The 17,834-nt window shown below is 39.5% G+C and overlaps 1 protein-coding gene across 6 annotated transcripts in view; it reads left to right on the top strand.

The window, feature by feature from the left end:
• The first annotated feature begins 355 nt into the window (after nt 1-355).
• The window catches only part of SKIP (Shal K[+] channel interacting protein), a 161,706-nt gene continuing 144,227 nt past the window's right edge, over nt 356-17,834 (top strand). For 3 of the 6 annotated variants that reach the window (XM_064696562.1, XM_064696561.1, XM_064696560.1), the window contains exon 1: nt 359-1,516. The gene's annotated coding sequence lies outside the window, so the exon portion shown is untranslated. Of the gene's footprint in view, nt 1,517-17,834 lie in introns of all 6 variants that reach the window. The other 3 variants (XM_064696567.1, XM_064696564.1, XM_064696563.1) reach the window with 2 other exon arrangements.

Genomic DNA, 17,834 nt, shown 5'->3' with positions numbered 1-17,834 from the left:
TTTTATCTGTCAGATACCAACAGGTGCTGCTGGGTAGTCTGGATCGTCTGTTTTAAAGAAATTTAAAAATTAATGCCTCGAATCACCTGTAAATGCGTGGGAGATTTCGTTGAATCTTTTGCTTATTTTGTGATTCGTTCAGTTTTCTCTTAGTTTCAATTCGCATCGTTTCGTTTAGCTTATACGCGTGTACATGTGTTTTGGTCGTTCTCTTTGCGTGCTAGGCGCTCTCTTTGTTTCATTTCCCTGAGTGAAATGCTCAGTTAATCCGCTGAACGCGTTTCGTTGCATTCCGTCGTCTCACTTCGCTTCGTTTAGTTTATCTGTTTGGAGCTCGTTAGGTTTCATATTATACGATTCGTTGCTGTTGCCGAGCAACTCTTGACGAGAACGGACGTGTTTTTCTTCGCAGCGGCAAACACAGCGAGCACAACGAAAGAACAGACAGCGATTAATACAAAACACGGTAACGTAAAAGGATAAAAAAGAAGTGCAAGAACGTTAAACAGAACGCAATATTAATATAATACTTTCTTAGAACGAACGTGAGTTGGTTTTTGTTGCTCTACAAATTCGTTGTAAAACAAAAGTGAATATAAATCGGGAAACATGTTTAATTTTATTTTATGTTACACGTTTTAGTTTTGTGTTTCTTTTTAAGTTGAATTCGTACAAAATGCAATTGAACATAAATACAAATTATTTAACGGGGCGCGTGTGCGGTACATAATAATAATAATAATAAAACAGAAAGCAATAAAGACAATCAAATAATTATAATACGAGTATATGACAAGCTTGAGAGCTTCACGTGCAGCATAAGAAATCGTGATAACACACACACAAACACACAGACAGGCAGCATCAGCAGCAGCGGCATCAGTATTTTGTTGTTGCTGTTGTTGTTCTTGTCGTGTGCACGCTCAGTCGCCGTTAACATCGTGTGTGTTCCCGCAGCATCAGCAGCAGCAGCAACAAAAACAAACGAGCAATTTTCGTGCGTCGACGGCGCTGCTGCCGGCTGCTGCAATTATGTGTAGCAGCAGCGACTTTTTAAATAAAAGGTAGACAGCAAAAACAACAACAAGACCAACAGGCAGAAGCTGCCGCTGTCATAGCCTCTGCCTCAGTCGCTGTCGCTGTCTCTTGCATGCAATTAATGTACACAGTTTTTTTTTGCATAAATAAATAACAACAACAACAGCGCATACAATTTGTGTGTTTTTGCCGGCAGACGCTCTCGAGCGACGCCGCCCCAAAGGTCGTTGGCGCTAAGGTCACAGTCAGACAGCGCGCGAAAGAGTGAGCGAGCGTAAGAATTTGGTGTTGCAAGTGTGACATAAAGGAGCGCAACAACAACAATTGAAGCTCTTTACGGCGGTTGTCGCGCCAACAAAACGGTAAATCTGCAAAACGCGTGTGTTTCGAGTTTTTAGATAATATAAAACATAAATTCAGCAACAATCAACACCAATAGCAGTCGCTGCCAACGTTAACGCAGCTTCAAAATTTCATGGTAAGTGCCGCTACTTTTATTTCCCTTTTGTCCTCTGCCTTATTCGCATTTGTCGTTGTTATTGTAAATGATTTGCAGTCACCTTCGGACTAGGGCTACGCTGCTTTCTAATGCTGTGCTCTCTGCCCAACCTTTGCTCTCGCACACTCACTCTCTCACGCTACCTCTCTCTGTGCGAGCGTCGCATTTGAGGATATTCCTAATCCGTTTTATTGATTGCAGGCAGCACAGCTGGAGTGCTCTGCCAGCATTGCGTGGCTAAGTATGTGTGTATGTGTGTGTGTGTAGTTGTTGCTTTTGCTGGCAATCTGTGTTGTTTTTTACTTCTTCTTTGGCCACTACTCATTTGGGGTTGTTGTTGTAGCTATAAAATGTGAGCCTGCTGCGCTGCTGCTGGCTGCTTTGCTGCTGACTTTGCTTTTCCTAGTTTTGTCATTCCCATGTTTTCATCAGCTGCCGTCGCTGCTGCTGTGCTGCTTCGTGGGTGAAGTTTGCCGGCGCAACGGTAAAAGCTTTATCTACCTCTTCTAGTTATTCGTATGTTGTATTATTACTGTTGTTATTGTTGCTCTCATACATTTTGGCTGCACAACAACAAAAACCAAAAAATAACTTTATCAAAAAATTAAGAGAAATATGCGAAGCTGCTGCCCCCGTTGGGCATAACTCAATAATCACATCAAATGTCTCACTAACCACAGCAGCAACATCAGCGGCAACACCTTGCAGTGTCTGTGGCAGAGGTGTGTCCGCCCTGGACGTGAATGCGGCTCCTTCTTGGCCAGCTAATGCCGTGGCACATCTGCGCGCCATTTAAGTCGCTGACAAGTGTTTTGCCGGCATGTCCGGAATGCGTCCGACTCGCAGCAGCAGCAGCAGCAGCAGCCGCAACGGCAGAAGCAGCGCAAAAAGTGGCAGCCAACATTGCTACCAATTATGCGATAAGCAGTCGCTGCCTCTCGGCCAACTTTAAGCCACGGCAACAGTGGCAACAGAAACTTTACTTAAAGCCTCGGCAAATACTACGTGCAATTCCGCGAGCATCAAATTGTGAGTGCAATGAATAAAATACAACACTCAAATATTCATTCTGTGAGTAGTCCGTATACAAAACATAAAGTCAACCAATTTGACGAACTGTGAATACGCTTTTTTACAATGCAATGCCAGTTATAAGCAAAATTTACTTAAATATATTTGTGGTGATCTTAGGTTTATGAAGTAACTCGTTGATAACATAAGATTAAGATATTCAAAAAGGAGAGTTGAGAAAGGAGTTAGCTGAGAAAATTATTAATTTGTCTATTTGAGTTGCGAAAAACCTTTTCCAATAAATTAAATATTGTGGAGTCTTGCTCAAAGCTTTCCTATTTATAATCAACTCAATTTTTAAATTATATTCGACTTTCGATTCGGCTTTTTTTAAGTTCAGGTTTACAGTTAGAACTAAAATCGAATTTTGTGTTTGAACCTTTTTGATTTTAACTTGGTTTGCAGCTGTGCCAATTGTCATATAAAAGATTTGCAGTGATATTTTCAAATGGAAACTTTCTTTAATTAAAATCAGCTGGAATAGAAAATTCCTTTCTGAGTTTAAAATTATGTGTGATCAAGAGTTTTCAAAGTATCATAAAAATTGAACTCTTTAAATTTAAATAGAGCTACAAAAATGTAAAGAAAAATGTTATTCATAACTTTTAGAAAACCTAAGCCTCGAGGAAGTTTTAAATATATTAGGTGCTTTCAATTTTTGCTTTTCTTTAATCAAAAATTATAAATATTAAAGTACAAATTAAATAAAAGTAAAATGAAATACACAAGCTGCAAAATAAGTTACCCAGTTAAATGTACGTTAAGCGCAAATGCCTTCATCGGCAAGTGTCTTATTAAAGTAATTGGGCCACATTTGCAAAGGGTATATATATATATGTATGGCAGTAATAATGAAAATGCGCCTGGAAAAACTAACAAAAGGCCGCGTGCGCGCTGCCATCAAACGAAACGAAAAGCGTGCAGGCGCGGCAACAACTACAACAGCAGCAGCAACAACTGCAACAACTGCAACAACAACAATAACAAGAGCAAAGGGAATGACCTTATGTATTGCAAAACTGCAAGGCAAACAAAGAGCCGCTAATGGGGCGCGGCGGGGAGCGGGTGGGCTTTGCAGGGACGTTGCATGATGCTGTGTTGACGCAGAGATCAACGCTGCCCCAAACCGGTCGCTAGGCCTCTGCCTCAGCCAGTGGCTCAGCCTGTGCCTGTGCCTGTGCCTGTGCCTGCGCCTGGGCTACTGCGGGGCAATTGGGCCAAAAGCATAAAAATCAGTCAAGAGTCGCCTCCGCGCGGTGGTACGTTGCGAACATTAAAAGCGACAAACAAACAAACAGACGTACAGGTCCTGGCAAAGCGCAGTTGGGGCGGGCCGGGGCGGCAGCTGGACCCAAAAGGCGGCACTGGCCCAAGCGTAGCAGCAGCAGAAATCGATTTTCTCGCAAACTTGGCCAGAGCCCCGTCCAGGCTGGGCCAGTCAGCCGCAGGGCTTGAAACGCGCGCATTTTTCGGCCTCTTTCCCTTTCTCCCGCTCTTGTAAACGGCCCCCATATCCATTTGGCGCTGACCGAGCGGCTCCTCGAACGAGTAATGGATACGGGGTGTCCAGCCTGGATACAGGCGTGCGCTCAATGTTGATGATGATGCGACCGCCGGCCGGCAGCGGCAGCAGCAGCCGCAGCAGCAGCAGCAGCGGCAGCAGCAAAATTGCAAGTCAAACTGTCGTCGCTCTGCGTTGTTTAGTTGTTTTATGCCACGTTGTTGCGCCACGGCCATTGGTAATTGCAATTGCAATTTGGCCTAAGCCACAGCAACAGTGCCGGGCAGACGGACAGCCCAGTCGGACGGACAGACAGTCACTTGGCAGATGAGCTCTGCTGGGCTGGCGGCTGTGGGGAGCTAAAAGGAGGTAAATCTGCAAATTGCATTCGCTAGTTGCCTCAAACAGTGCCTCGCAATGGTTTATTTAATTTGTGTTATAAATAAATTTGTTAATGCTATAATTCCGTTGCACAACACTCTGTATCTGTGTGTGCAGTGTGTGTGTGTGCGTGTGTGTGTGTTTGTCTGTGTGTTTATTCCTTTGGCAGTCACTGATTTATCACTAATTGAAATCATCTCAACTGGAGCCAAGCCCTAAGCACAGCAGCAGCAATAAAAGAGAACCAATAAGCTATATTTCCGTGCCGAACATTTAATACTCTTGCAGACCAATTTATATTGTGCTACATAATATTTCCCATCGAAGCCATGTGCTACAGTAGCTCGATGTTGATTAGATTTTTATAAAATGCTAGGTTAATTTGTGGTTGGTTGGGGAATCAAAAAAAAAAACGAACGATTTGTCATGCCCGAACTTATATTTTAAAAAGTTAGTTCTAATTAGTTATATGATATAAAGATCTAATCTGCAGACTTGTACAGAAATATGTACTATATGCAGCATAAGTTTAGATTTATTTCAAGTTTGAGCTAATATTTTTCAATTATATTTTTTTGCTTAGTAATCTAAATTTGGAAAATTCAAATTTTTTCACAAAAAATAACAAGAGAATTAAAAAAAAATTAAATAAGAAAATCAAAAAAATTGTATGGTTTATAAAACATAATAAAATATCTTGTTTATAATAATTAAATTAAAAAATAAAATAAAATAAAATATATCATTTTCTATGTTTATTACAAATTTTACAGTTTAGTTGTTTCTTAAAGACAAAGATAAAGTAAATAAAGATAAAGAAATAAATAAAATTGCATTATTTTTAAATAATAAATATATTTTCCATACGAAAGCAATCTGATATTTTCTTGTTTATTATATTGTATATTATTTTATTTGCGATCGTATATCTTATTCTTAATGCTTTGATTATTTGTTTTTCACTTTGAATGATAATGCCTAATTGTGTTGCACACTTGATGACAAGTTTATAACGCCTGGGCAGCTACAAGGGCATAAGGACAACTAAATTCTCGAAAAGTACAACATAATCTCAGCCAGAAACAAACTCAAACTGAATGCTTGCCACAAAAGGCGGCAGCCAGTGATGGGCGGGCCGTAAGTATGTGTGTTTGTATATTTGTGTGTGTGCATAGGCCTAGACACGCAAAGGCAAAATTTGCATGGACCGTAGACCGTTCAGCAATTACCGCTGCTACTGCGTGGCACATCAATAGCAGTTGTTGTTGTTGTTGTCGCAGTTGTTGCTGTAGTTGTTCTTGCTGGTGTTGTTGCTGTTGTTGTTGCTGCTTGCAGCCTTTGCCACCTGCTTGTCTGGTAAATCTGTTTGTTGGCCTAGCTGCGTGTGTGTTCCGCTGGCTAAAATGACGTGACTGTCAATTGAGGGGCGCGGCTAGCTGAGCTGCATTTGGGGGCGCAGGCTGCTGCTGCCTCTGCTGCTGCTGCTGCAGTTTTTCTCTACTCCAAGCCACCCCCCACCCGCTGCTTGTCTGTTTTTTTTTTTCAAGTAGTCTGCAGCGACACCCAACCAGTTGACGTTGTGGATTCTTGCCTTGGCCTGCACTCGACTTTTGCACTGATTTTTTTTGTTGGTGTTTTCTTTCTGTTTTTCCTGCCTTGGCTCATCAGCAAAAACAACAAATCAACGCGGCAGCGGCATCAATGACAGAACAACAAAAAGCAGCAGCAACAACAAACAAACGACAACTGGAACGACATGATTTTGTTGCATGGGGCAGCCATCCACCAGGCGCACATCATCCATTCAAAGTTTGAGGAGCTGCTGCGTTGGATTTTATCATTGGGGTTTTCTGCTCGTTGTGTCCCCATTTTGATCCTCTTGTTGTTGTTGTTGTTGTAGTTGATTTTGCTTTAATTATTGTTCCGTTTCGTCTGCCATTTGCAGCACTTCTTTTTTGCGTGTTTTTCATTTATTCCTTTTATTTTTTCGGTTTTCAATTCGTTTTACTTGAACGTTTCCCAGGAGGAGCATAAAACACAATAGGCCTAACAAATTATTTAAAACATTCACAATAAGAGCTGCCGTTTGATAGAGTCGCAAAAAATGTATATACATATCATATATATTTAAAAACGTTTAAAATAATAGCAAATATTAAAAAATTCAATTATAATTGATTTTCGAGTTTTTCAGTAGTTTTTTAAGATGTTATCTTTTATTCAACTTTTTCGAGTATTTGCTTTTTAAATTGTGTAACAGCTGAATTCGTATACAAAGTGCCATAATAAACTATATTTTACATTTAATAAATTTAATGCCTATATACTTCTAGTATGCACAATTAAATCATTAAACAAATATTGCTTATTACTATTTAAGCATTACTATTTAAGCATTTCTGCAATTGCATTCCCACAACTCAAACATATACTAAGACATCCAAGTCGAAACGCCCATTTTGCATTTCACTTTCCTTTGTGGCAGAATGCAAAAGTTTGAAGCCCCCAAACAGTGCGACGGTAACTTTAACTGCCAACAAAACAGGCGATTCTAATGCAAAAAAAAAAATGTATGTATATAAAAAATACACAAAAAATATAAAAAACAAAACCGAGAAATATGCAGCAGGCTGCAGCCTAGACAGAAGGCATGCTGCGCTGCAACGTTCTAGATGTTTGAGTTTTTTGTTCAGTTTTGCCGCTATTTTGTTATTTTTTTATTTTTTTGGGGTCGTGTTAGTCATTTTGGTGCGACTTAAATTGCATTTTATTTCTGCAACGTTGCAAAACATTTATTTACTTTCATGGTTTGTTGAGTATTTGCCAAGCCACAAGGAACTGGCAACTGGCGAACTGGCAAAAGCCGGGAAGGAGAAAATCGCAGAGAAAGGATGACGATGTCGTAGACGAAGAGTTTTCCAACAGAAGCTTTTGACTGCTTTTGAACTTGTATGCCGCATACTTAGACCACAAAATAAATAGAAAATGCATAAAACTAGCAGATGCACGGGTGCAAAAGGGATCGGGTGGGCGCGTGGAAAAGCAGACATTTTGACATGCGTTGACATTTCCCTGGGACTGTTCGCTAAGTAGCTGCGCGGATTAAGCCAGAGCTTTGTCTTTGTCAGCTTTCGCAGCTAACGAGTGAGCTGCGACCGCTGCAATTATGCGCTAATTAAATGCTACATAATTTTTCGAATGCCGAAGACAGCTAAAAAATGCATAACATATGTTGCACAGGCCCAGAGTCAGACTCCAAAGAATCAGAATAAGCAGCAGAAGCAGCAGCAGCAGCCGCCGCTTACCCAGGCCAGACCCGGACCCAGATCCAGAGAGCGACCGCCTTTTGTGAGCCGCAGGCGCGGGCACAAAGAAACAATTTTCAAGAGACGGCAGCGCGGCCATAACCATAACATGTTTTGTTATTAATTATAGTTTACGCAACGCAGGGGACAGGCCGAAGACAACAACAATAACAGTCACTCAGTCTGTCAGTCAGACCGAGTCAGGCAGGAAGCCGAGTTCTTGTTGACCATGTGCCACTGACTCGGCGGCGGCTGCTGCTGCCGCTGCTGCTGCCTCCTTGCAACAAAATCCAAAAAACAAAAAAAAAAAACAACTAAAAAAGAGTTCACTTAATTTGACGCACAAATGTCAGTCACAAGTTGTTGGCCCGGCCAGAACTGGACTGGTTCATCGAGGCGCGTCAGTTGTTTTTGGATCGTTGCCTTTTTAGTTTTAAAATAACTCAATAACTAATCCAATCGGATGGTAAGGGACGTTGCAAGGGTTGTTTGCCCGGGGCCAACATCAACATGTGGCAGCCTGCGCTGCCTTGACAATAAAAATTATCATAATTATATTTAAATTAATATGCAAGTGGCCCAAACGTTCAACGAGCTCTACACACTCTGCGCCTGGCCAGCTAGCAATTTCCGTGCTCGACAAATTACAGGAAATGCCAAACACCAACAACATCCAAGAGCACTGAACCCTTTTTCAAGGCATTTTTTCCTTTTTTTTTGGAGCTGTTGCAGTTGTGCCTCGGCACCATTAATTAGAAAACAAGAACCGCTTTTCACACGTCGCGCCCACGCTCTACATGAAAACAGCCCTAAAAATAGCTAATCCATGTTGGGGATCTAAATCGCAGGTTCTTATAAAATAGCTGTAATAACTGTGACTGCCAGCGTATATGGTTACCTAAAGCTAGCTGAAGACTGCCTGGTGGTATAAAGAAATTTATATAAATAATATTATAGCAGTATGTAATAAGTGAAATGGTAGTTGGAAGAATACTCATGTCAGAAAGGGAGACACGAGCTTGAAAGTGCGATCTAAAATATCGGCAAACATATTAAATTCAAAAAACACAAAAATAAATGTTTTGTGAAATAAAGAAAACTAATATGTGTCGATTAATTATATAGTGACATACATTGACAGCTCTAAGGTATCTAGACATTTTAAATAAATAAATTGGCATTATATCTTATTTCGAACCAGATATACGTCCTACTAATGCTTAGACTTTTTCTATATTCATATAAAGGTTTCTGCTGCCTTGTATACTCCCTCTTCCCAAATAGATTCAGAGTATCAAAAACTATTTTCAAGTTTTGCCTGAAATAATTAAAAAAAAAAAAGAAAGTTGTGATAAAACTTAACTATTTATAATTCTACACTAGTTTAAAAACTTGAGCAGCTTTATTTAAACTTCGTGGTAAAAGGCAAAAAGTTTGCATTTTTCTTTTTCATGGCTGCATTTGACATTTAATCGTCTGTTTGATGACGCCCTCGCAGTTTGCCTTATGAATATTTTAATTAATTTTCATTGTTGCTTGTTTTTCTCTGTTAGGGTTTTCTTTTTTTTCCTACTTCTTCTCGTAATTCATTAATTTATGCAAAATATTCGCATCGTAGTTGTCGTTGTTGTTGTGACAGGCGTGCGCATTTATTTATAATTTATATTGCAATTATAAACTAATTTTGTTGTCGTTTTACGGTGTTTTTGTTGTTGTTTAATTGTAATTTATGCGCATTTTTAATTGCAGAACCGAAATTCGTTTTCGCATTTGCTGCATATCACAAAATTCCGTTTGGCTTTGTAGTTTTTGGGCACATAAATTAAATAATTTAAGTTAATTTTGCATTCGCACGGCCCAATGCATGCGACGACCAATACGATTTTATTATTATTTAATTATACCCTTTGCATAATTTATGCTAAATTGTGTGTTATTTCATTATATTGATTGCCAACAATATGTTGGCATTAATCATATGGTTTTAGTTCGTTTCTGTTGTGCCCTGTAATAAGTAAAATGTGTTGGAAGGGTGTTTTGGAATTGTGCCGACTTATGTGACAGACAGGGACACACAATTTTGACTCTTCTAAATATATATTTACGATTTCCAGCGACTATCTTATCCCTCTAGCCTAGCTAGAAAATTACAAAATTATTTAAAAAAAAATTCCCATCTACGCATTGATTCACATATGTTTAATTTCTTTCAGTGCAAGGTATCTGCTAGTCGTCTAATCTATAGCTCGCCCTTAGCTCATCAGTCCCAATGATAAATTGAGTTTAAAATGCTCTTCGGAAAAGACAAGCGAATGATTTAGATAGTCGCGTTTGTTGTTGTCATTTGTTGGTCCTAATTAATGTTCCATACATTTTTGTATTTGGTTGGGATTTGTTTCACTGTTGGGGCCACCTTTTTATTTTGGCATCTAAATTAATTTGCCCTAATCTAATTTAGTTATTGTCTACAACTGACTAGCTCCGAGTTAAAGTTAGATGAGGACAACCGGTTGGAAAAACCAGCTTAACAAAAAAGACGAAGACTGATTTGATAAAGATTTGCTTGGCCTAAGAGAATTGTATTTAAGTCAATGAGAATTATTGATGAGCTGTCGCTTGGAGCTGAATATAAATTTAAGAGCTATAAAAATAATTTTAATATGGAGCATTAAACTTTAGCTAAATAGGTTTGTCTTCAAAAATATACGATACTATAGTTAATAGCAGTATTCGGCATCTGAGCTGTCTAAGTGATCCAGTCATCTATTCGTATTAGATTCATAGTTGGTAACATTAAGCTATATACTCTTCAATATTAATATTTATTATAGTTTTTATGGCATTGGATTATTTGGATATTATATTCCGAACTTAAATCAAGCCTTTGCTTAATCTATTAAACTCAATTAATAACTTATTTATTGAATGCCGTTTTCATTCGAGCTTTGTTAATTATTTATATGGACTTTTTGTTATGCTTTAGACCAGATTTTCAGTAGATCAGCGCTAATAACTGCTGCAAAAGTAAAAACAAACTGTGTTCTATAATGTTATTAGGCCTTGTTTGCAATTATGTGAAGTGCATGTGTTTATAAAGCTTTTTTGGTATTATAAATAATTTACTGCGCAGTTACATGTTGAGTTGACAAAAGCGGTAGAACAATAACTGCAACATGCTTAATTTTTGTCGAAAACATAATGAGTTTAATTGTTGTGGTCACTTAATTGAATGCATTCATAATATGCTATATGGCATATAAATGTAGCTACCAAAAAACAGAGATTTATTTAGACAAGTGAAGAGGTGGGGTGGAGGGGGGCTAGACGATTTTCTCTAACATATGTAGATTAGAGCTGTACGGCTGACATTTAAGTCCCGTTTCAAGTCAAATTAAAAGCAAATAAAAGCCAAGACATAAGCCAAGGCATACGTAAATGGCCTCGCTGGTCAGCGATTTAGATAGCAATAAAATGCAGCTCGCTCACCTCTCTGAACTGCACATGCTCCATTACCAATTCAGAAATCTTGGCTCGAACAGCAGCAGCAGCAGTGGCAGCAGCAACAGCAACAACTGCGGAACATGCAGCAACAACCACGTCGACAACATTAGAGGAGTCACGAACTGCAACAGCAACAGCAACTACAACAGCAGCTAAATTGTAAACATAAACAAAACATTTATGACTATTTACAGTTGAGCGAGAGGTGCACACAACAAATACACATACACACACACACACCCACACACACATAGACAGGCACACTCGCAGCTAAGAACTGGACCTATGTATGCGTGAGCTGTTGCTGTCGAAGTTCAATGAGTTTTTGGTGTGAAAGGGTCAATTGTGTAAATAATAAAGAAAAACTGTGAACAGCAAACAACAACAACAACACTAGACAACAGAAACAGCAGCCAAAATCGTAACTTGTCTATCAGCTTGGCTGGAAAACCCATAAAAATATCACACGCATAAGCGTTATAGGAAAAGCATTTGCGATAAGCAATGCAACTAAATAAACAGATACAGATACAGCTACAGCTACAGCTACAAATACAAATATACGAACAGATACACGCAACACGGCTGTATAGATACAGATACAATTGCATTGCTGGGTTGTTTTCTTTTTTTTTCGGTGGCAGACAGTTCGACTGGCTGTTGGCTGTCCAATTGTCGCAACGACCCGTTTTTATGATGCAATTAAATATGGTGTTTAATGCATTTGTAAATAATAATAATAAATAAAATGCATTTACTGCATTCAGTGCCATCATGATAATGAAGTTAAAGTTTGACTGCACACGAGCTGTGCCCCTTTGCCTGCTGCTTGTTTTATTTGCCTACAGGAAATAAAAAGTGTCATAAAAAACTGTCATGGCTGCCGTAGTCAGCCAGCCCTCTCCTGCCTACCTCCCTCCTCCCTCCACACTAGCCATAACTCGTTAAAATCCATATGAATTATGAAGATATTTATAGAGAGGACTTTTCAAGCAGCTGCTTAATTTGGGCAATTTCACTTTATAGCCGATGTCGATATCAATTGACATTCGACATAGTTAATTGAGAGTTTTATGACGTTTCTATCAGAGATTCTAACTATTGTTTTTCTTCTTTGAGTGTTTATCTAATTTTTAAGTGCTCGCTAATTGATATAGAATTGATTTTGCCGGGCTATTAACAGCTCTAATTAAAGGTGTCATTTTTTAATGGGTTAGGCAAATTATAGCTAAAACAAAATGTGTGAACCATTTATAAAAGCGTTGCTGTCTTTTGATTAGTTTAACCGCCACATTTTACACTATGCTGCATAATCTTACGCTTATGATGTTGATATTGCCCTAATGTGAAGATAACTGTAGAAAAAATTAGCAGGATTTGCATTCGACAAGTTATAGCAACACTTTTCTATTCATTTGATCTTTAAGCCCACATTATCACTTGGCAAAGTGGATTTTGCGCAATTGGTGGATTTGAAGGATAATTGTGAAAAATATCCGAAATCAATTTTAAGAACAATTTTTCATAATAATTTTGAAGCAGATCGGATGGTAAACAAAAACTTTTCGTACAATCGCTTTCCACTAATATTCCACAGTTGCGTGTGGAAGTTGCAATTTATTAGGTAACTACTGTAAACGTTTTAGCTATCTAGCTATTAATTTTTGGTCAGCAAGCAATCAGCCAGTCAGTAAATCCGTAAACATAGACTTAAAGTTAACTTGGTAAATTTTTATATCAAAGCATTCTTTATTTAAATAAATAAAGCTCAAAATCATCATAATCATAACTTGTCTTATTATAACCAGCCAATTTACATTATATCAGGCTTATGATCATCATAGAATCCGTATGTGTATTCAATTTTCAGATTGAGCTGTCATTTGTTGCTTCTGCTCTGCAGCTCTTAGCGCGGCTTTGCCCTATTTTGCATATCCTTGCAGCCTCATGCATGGCTTAAGTTTTTCTCGCATATTTTACACGCCATGCCTGCATGTGTGTGTGTGTGTGTGTTGCATGTAAGCTGATTGCATAATTCCATGCAAATAGAGCAGCAACAAAAACGAAGCAATGCAAATGTAGAGAGTGCAAAGCGGTCGCCCAATTGATTTGCTCAGACGAGCAGCTAGCGCTGTGGGTTTTTCTTTTGCCAAATGTTTTTGTCTGGGAAAACTGCAGACCCTTTTTGGGATTGAAAGAGGGCGAATAGGGTTAAGTGTGCTGTCAATTGGGCAACATTAAACTCGGCACGAACCTAAACCAGGACTGAATGTCGCATAATACTCAATCAAATTAATGTTGAAGTTGAGCCAAGTAATTAAATCCAAAACTAACAATTGGCTATGCAAACAAACGCACACACACACACGCGCGCACACACGCACAGGACAAGAGCAGAGTGTCCATAATAACAACAATTTTCATATTAATTTTCATAATTTTCCAATGTTGACAACAGAGTAAACATAAATACACGTAGGCAAACAAGCCAGCCGCTAGGCAAAGAGGCCTGCGGGTTGCGGCAATGTGCAGAACGTTGACAGCGTCGCAGCGTGCCGGAACAAAAAAAAAAACAAAAGGCGCACAGTGAAAAGGATACTTAATATGCCAGGACAATGGGGGGTAGGTAACTGGACACTAGGAAATGTCCACTCTCCAATGTAGACTCAAGACTGGCCGCTGGCCACTGGGCACTGGGCACTGGGCTTTGGGCACTTGTTGGTCAGTCAAACGACAACCTGCTGAGAGTCTATGTGCGGCAATTTGCCTAATAACTCAGACCAAGCATTGGAGAGATAGAGTGAGGGAGTGAGGGTGTGGGGGCGTGGCGTGCGGCTTGCCTCTATGTGCGGGTGTGTGTTTACCGCCTTGCGGTTAGTTTGAACTGTTGACTTTGCGGTAAGCACTTTAAATTGATTAAGTTGAACTTGTCTCTAGCTTTGACGTTGCGCGCGCTCCGCTGCGGTTGCCCATTCCTCTGTGTGTGTGTCTGCAAGCAAAAAATACTTAACGCCAAAATGCTGCTGCAGCTGCTTTCCGTTTAATTCATGGCTCTAGTTGTAGTTGTTAGTTTTTCGAGTGTGCACTCAAATGACGTGTAAGAGCTAAACGTGCGCGACTCATGAGAGACATTTAAGCACTTGAATGTCACAAAAAAAGAAAACACAAACAAATAAAAAGAGAAGAAACTTGAAGTAATTTGCGCCGTCTAAAAGGCCGCTGCTGCAACTTTGGCTCGGCGGGCTTCAACTGGCGACTGTCACTCGCGAAAGTTGCCCAAGTCAAGCGTCGAAATTCAAGTTGAGCGCCAAAAACGCTTTACAAAAGTTACAAGTCACACAATAAAGTCAGCAAACGGAGGGGCGGACGGCGGTTATTTTGAGGAGGCTGCCTGGTAACAGCTGTTGTCTGCTGTTGTCGCCAGCAGCTCCAAAAATTAATTTCAATATCAAGAAACAAGTGAGAAAAACGCGATAAACTTAAGCGCAAGTCTTTGAGATACTTTATGTGAAATTCGCCGAATTTAATGCAGAGAAAATACTTGATGCTGTTCTCAAGAGTATTTTAATTTTGAGATGCAGGGTGTAGCGCTTTAAAGAATATATCTTTATATGTAAAGGGCATATATGTTCTTGTTCAGCAGACGACTCTATATAGACATGTTCAGTTGTGAAGTCGATGAAACTTAACATTTGTCATTATAAATGTACTGCACGCAGCCAATTCAGATCTTTATATTATTCATATAGCTTCCTAGCAAGCATAGATTCCATAGCAACAACTGCTCACTTATTGAGTATGAAAACATTTTTGGTTTCTCTAGACATCCCAAACAAAGAAGAACTGTTTCCTATAGCTATTATAGAAACCAAATATCGACAACTGCATAATATTGTATGGCAAACGTGTGATTACACTTTAAAGGTATTTAATTTTCGGCATCCTGCTGAACAAATGTTATTTCTTGTTATTCTTTTTGTATGTATATAGAAAACATGTTTAGTCAACTCTTCCCTTTCTACACTCCAGCTGTAGCTGAACATGAAGTTTTTCCTGTTGTTGCTCCAATTTAAGTTTTTTTTGCATCTTGCTTGTGGTTGAATTTTATTTACACTTTGCATAGCCGCATTTTGACATAAGTTTGAGTCTTGCTTGCAACAGGCACGAATTGATGTCCAGCCTTGCCTGATATCGGGTGAAAATTTTGTGCAGCGTCATTGGGTGTCTGCCACAACAACAAACCACAAGCACAGAAGTTGCAAAACTGTGGTGCAATCATGCTAAAAATGCCACACAAAAGGAGCTTAAATTAAAGTTCGGCAGGAGGCCAGAGGAGTAGCAGGAGTAGACCGCACATCATGCTGCACAGGCATGTGGCCCAATATCATATCAAAGTGTCAATGTGCGTGCTGCAGGAGCAGCAGCGGGAGCTGGAGCAGGAACAGTCTAATGCCTGGAAACTATCAGTTTGGCAGGTTGTGTTGTGGTCAACGCCTCTTAACGTTGCATTCCACAGTTGCACTTTGCATTTTGGCCAAACGAATGGCTTGTCTTATAATGACATATGTATTTGCGTGCGTGTGTGTGTGTGTGTGTGTGTGTGTGTGTGTGTGTGTGTGTGTGTGTGTGTGTGTGTGTGTGTGTGTGTGTGTGTGTCGTGTGTGTGTAGAACAAGCAAATATGGCGTTAATCTATGCCAGAGCTCTTTCAGTGCAAGCTCTCTAAGCTGGCCACAAGCCTGGAAATGAGCAATTCACTATAAATTTCAAACTGTCCTGCTTATCATAAAGTTCTTTGTGGTATATTCTAAAAGGTATATGCGTTTAAACGAATATTTTATGGTTTTCAAAATAAAGATGTCTAAATGATATATCAAATGATTTATTTGATGCGTAAATGTTTAAATAAAAAGGAAACAGAAAGCAAAACCAGAGAAAAGAAAAAAATCTAGAATCGTTTATCTTAATATTAAAAGAAAGAGTCTTGAGACGATAAAGGGTACAAGTATATGAAAAGAACATATGATATGAAAGATATTAAAACATTAAAATTAATATTAAAAATAATTGATTTATTTTATTATTTGCAGAAAACTACTTTAATCAAAATGTTGTTTGAAAAAGGGTAATTAAATTGTTCTTTAATATATACTATTTTTAGGTGTTACTTAAAGAAAATAGTTTAAATATATATATATATATATATATATATATATATATATATATGGTCTTTATTTTGAACCGTCTCTTTAATATTTCATTAATATATTTAGATATATTTGAAGAAACAAACTCGCGTAAAATGTTTATAATAAAAAACTACTTTTAACCTTTTTAAAAGAATTTTTTTTCCATTAAACTACATTGATTAACTCTCGATTCTATCGATGCTACCCACTGCACTTGGTATTAGATCTGTTTCCATGGTATGCATGCTTAGGCTTTTGTAGTCTACACTATGAGTTGCACATAGGTTGCCAGCCTTTGTAGCGCCTCCTCAGGAAATGTGCTCTTGTCCTGATTCCCGCGCTGCAATTGCAATTTGTGCACTTTACTTTGCCGGTTGGAAAATTGTGTGTGCATGCACAAACACACGCACACCACACATGCATTGCTTCAGTCTGAGCCGCAGCAAAATTGTATCTTTTGCCAGTTTGTGGAGCAGAGTGCGAGTATCTGCTAGTCAGGCTGAGGCTGAGGCTATGGCTGAGGTTGTTGTCGTTGGCGTAGACTATGCATTGCCTCCTATGAATGTGTGTGTGCGTGTGAGTGTGTGTGTGTGTACGTACTGCTTGGCAGGGCACATAGTTGCTTCTCACTTGAAAAAGTTGCTCATTTTTACACACTTTATTTTTGGTGCAACGACTGGCAGCTGCCGCTGCTGTTGTTGTTGTTGTTGCCGTTGTTGCTGTTGCTCTTACAACTTGGAACATTGTTTCAGCACTTAAGCGACATCATGCGCACAACTAGCGTATGAACCAACAAACGAACGAATCGCTGCAAGATTCAAGTTGGAGCGAGAGCCACTTGCAGCGCCCCCCCACAGTGCCACAGTGAGACTCGGTGTGCCGGGGCAAGCTAGCCCGCTGCTTAAATGTTTAAACATTGTAGTCCCCATTGCATACACTGCACAAACATGCATATGCCATAGTGTAAAGAAATCGAGGCAAAACCAATCCAAAAACCCAAACCCAAACCCAAAACGATTCACAGCACGGTCGCCGCCACGTTCACATTGTGTGCGAGCCTTTTGTTTGAAGTTTGTCTTCGAATGGAAAACTTTTGTGAAAATTAATTACGAATTCGTGAGGTCAATCGTTTTTCGGTGATAATCGAGTGGGTGCCAAGCGTTGCAGGCCAGGCAGGTTGACGGGCCAGGCCTGGCCAGGCAGCCTGTCCAAAAGGGGGGCTGGTCGGGCCGTCAGGTTGTTTAAATGCGCTTACAGCTGTCGAGCAGGAGTGGGGAGGACGGAGGATGGGGCGACTCTTTACCATGTCTGAGCTTCATGCTGTGTGCGGTCTGCCTCTGCCTCTGCCTC

This window comes from Drosophila montana, unplaced genomic scaffold (genome assembly GCF_035044405.1).
Source record: "Drosophila montana isolate Dmon_TW-CO22-7 unplaced genomic scaffold, ASM3504440v1 contig_3848_1, whole genome shotgun sequence".
Taxonomy (NCBI): domain Eukaryota; kingdom Metazoa; phylum Arthropoda; class Insecta; order Diptera; family Drosophilidae; genus Drosophila; species Drosophila montana.
This window is presented reverse-complemented; position numbering and strand designations above follow the sequence as displayed.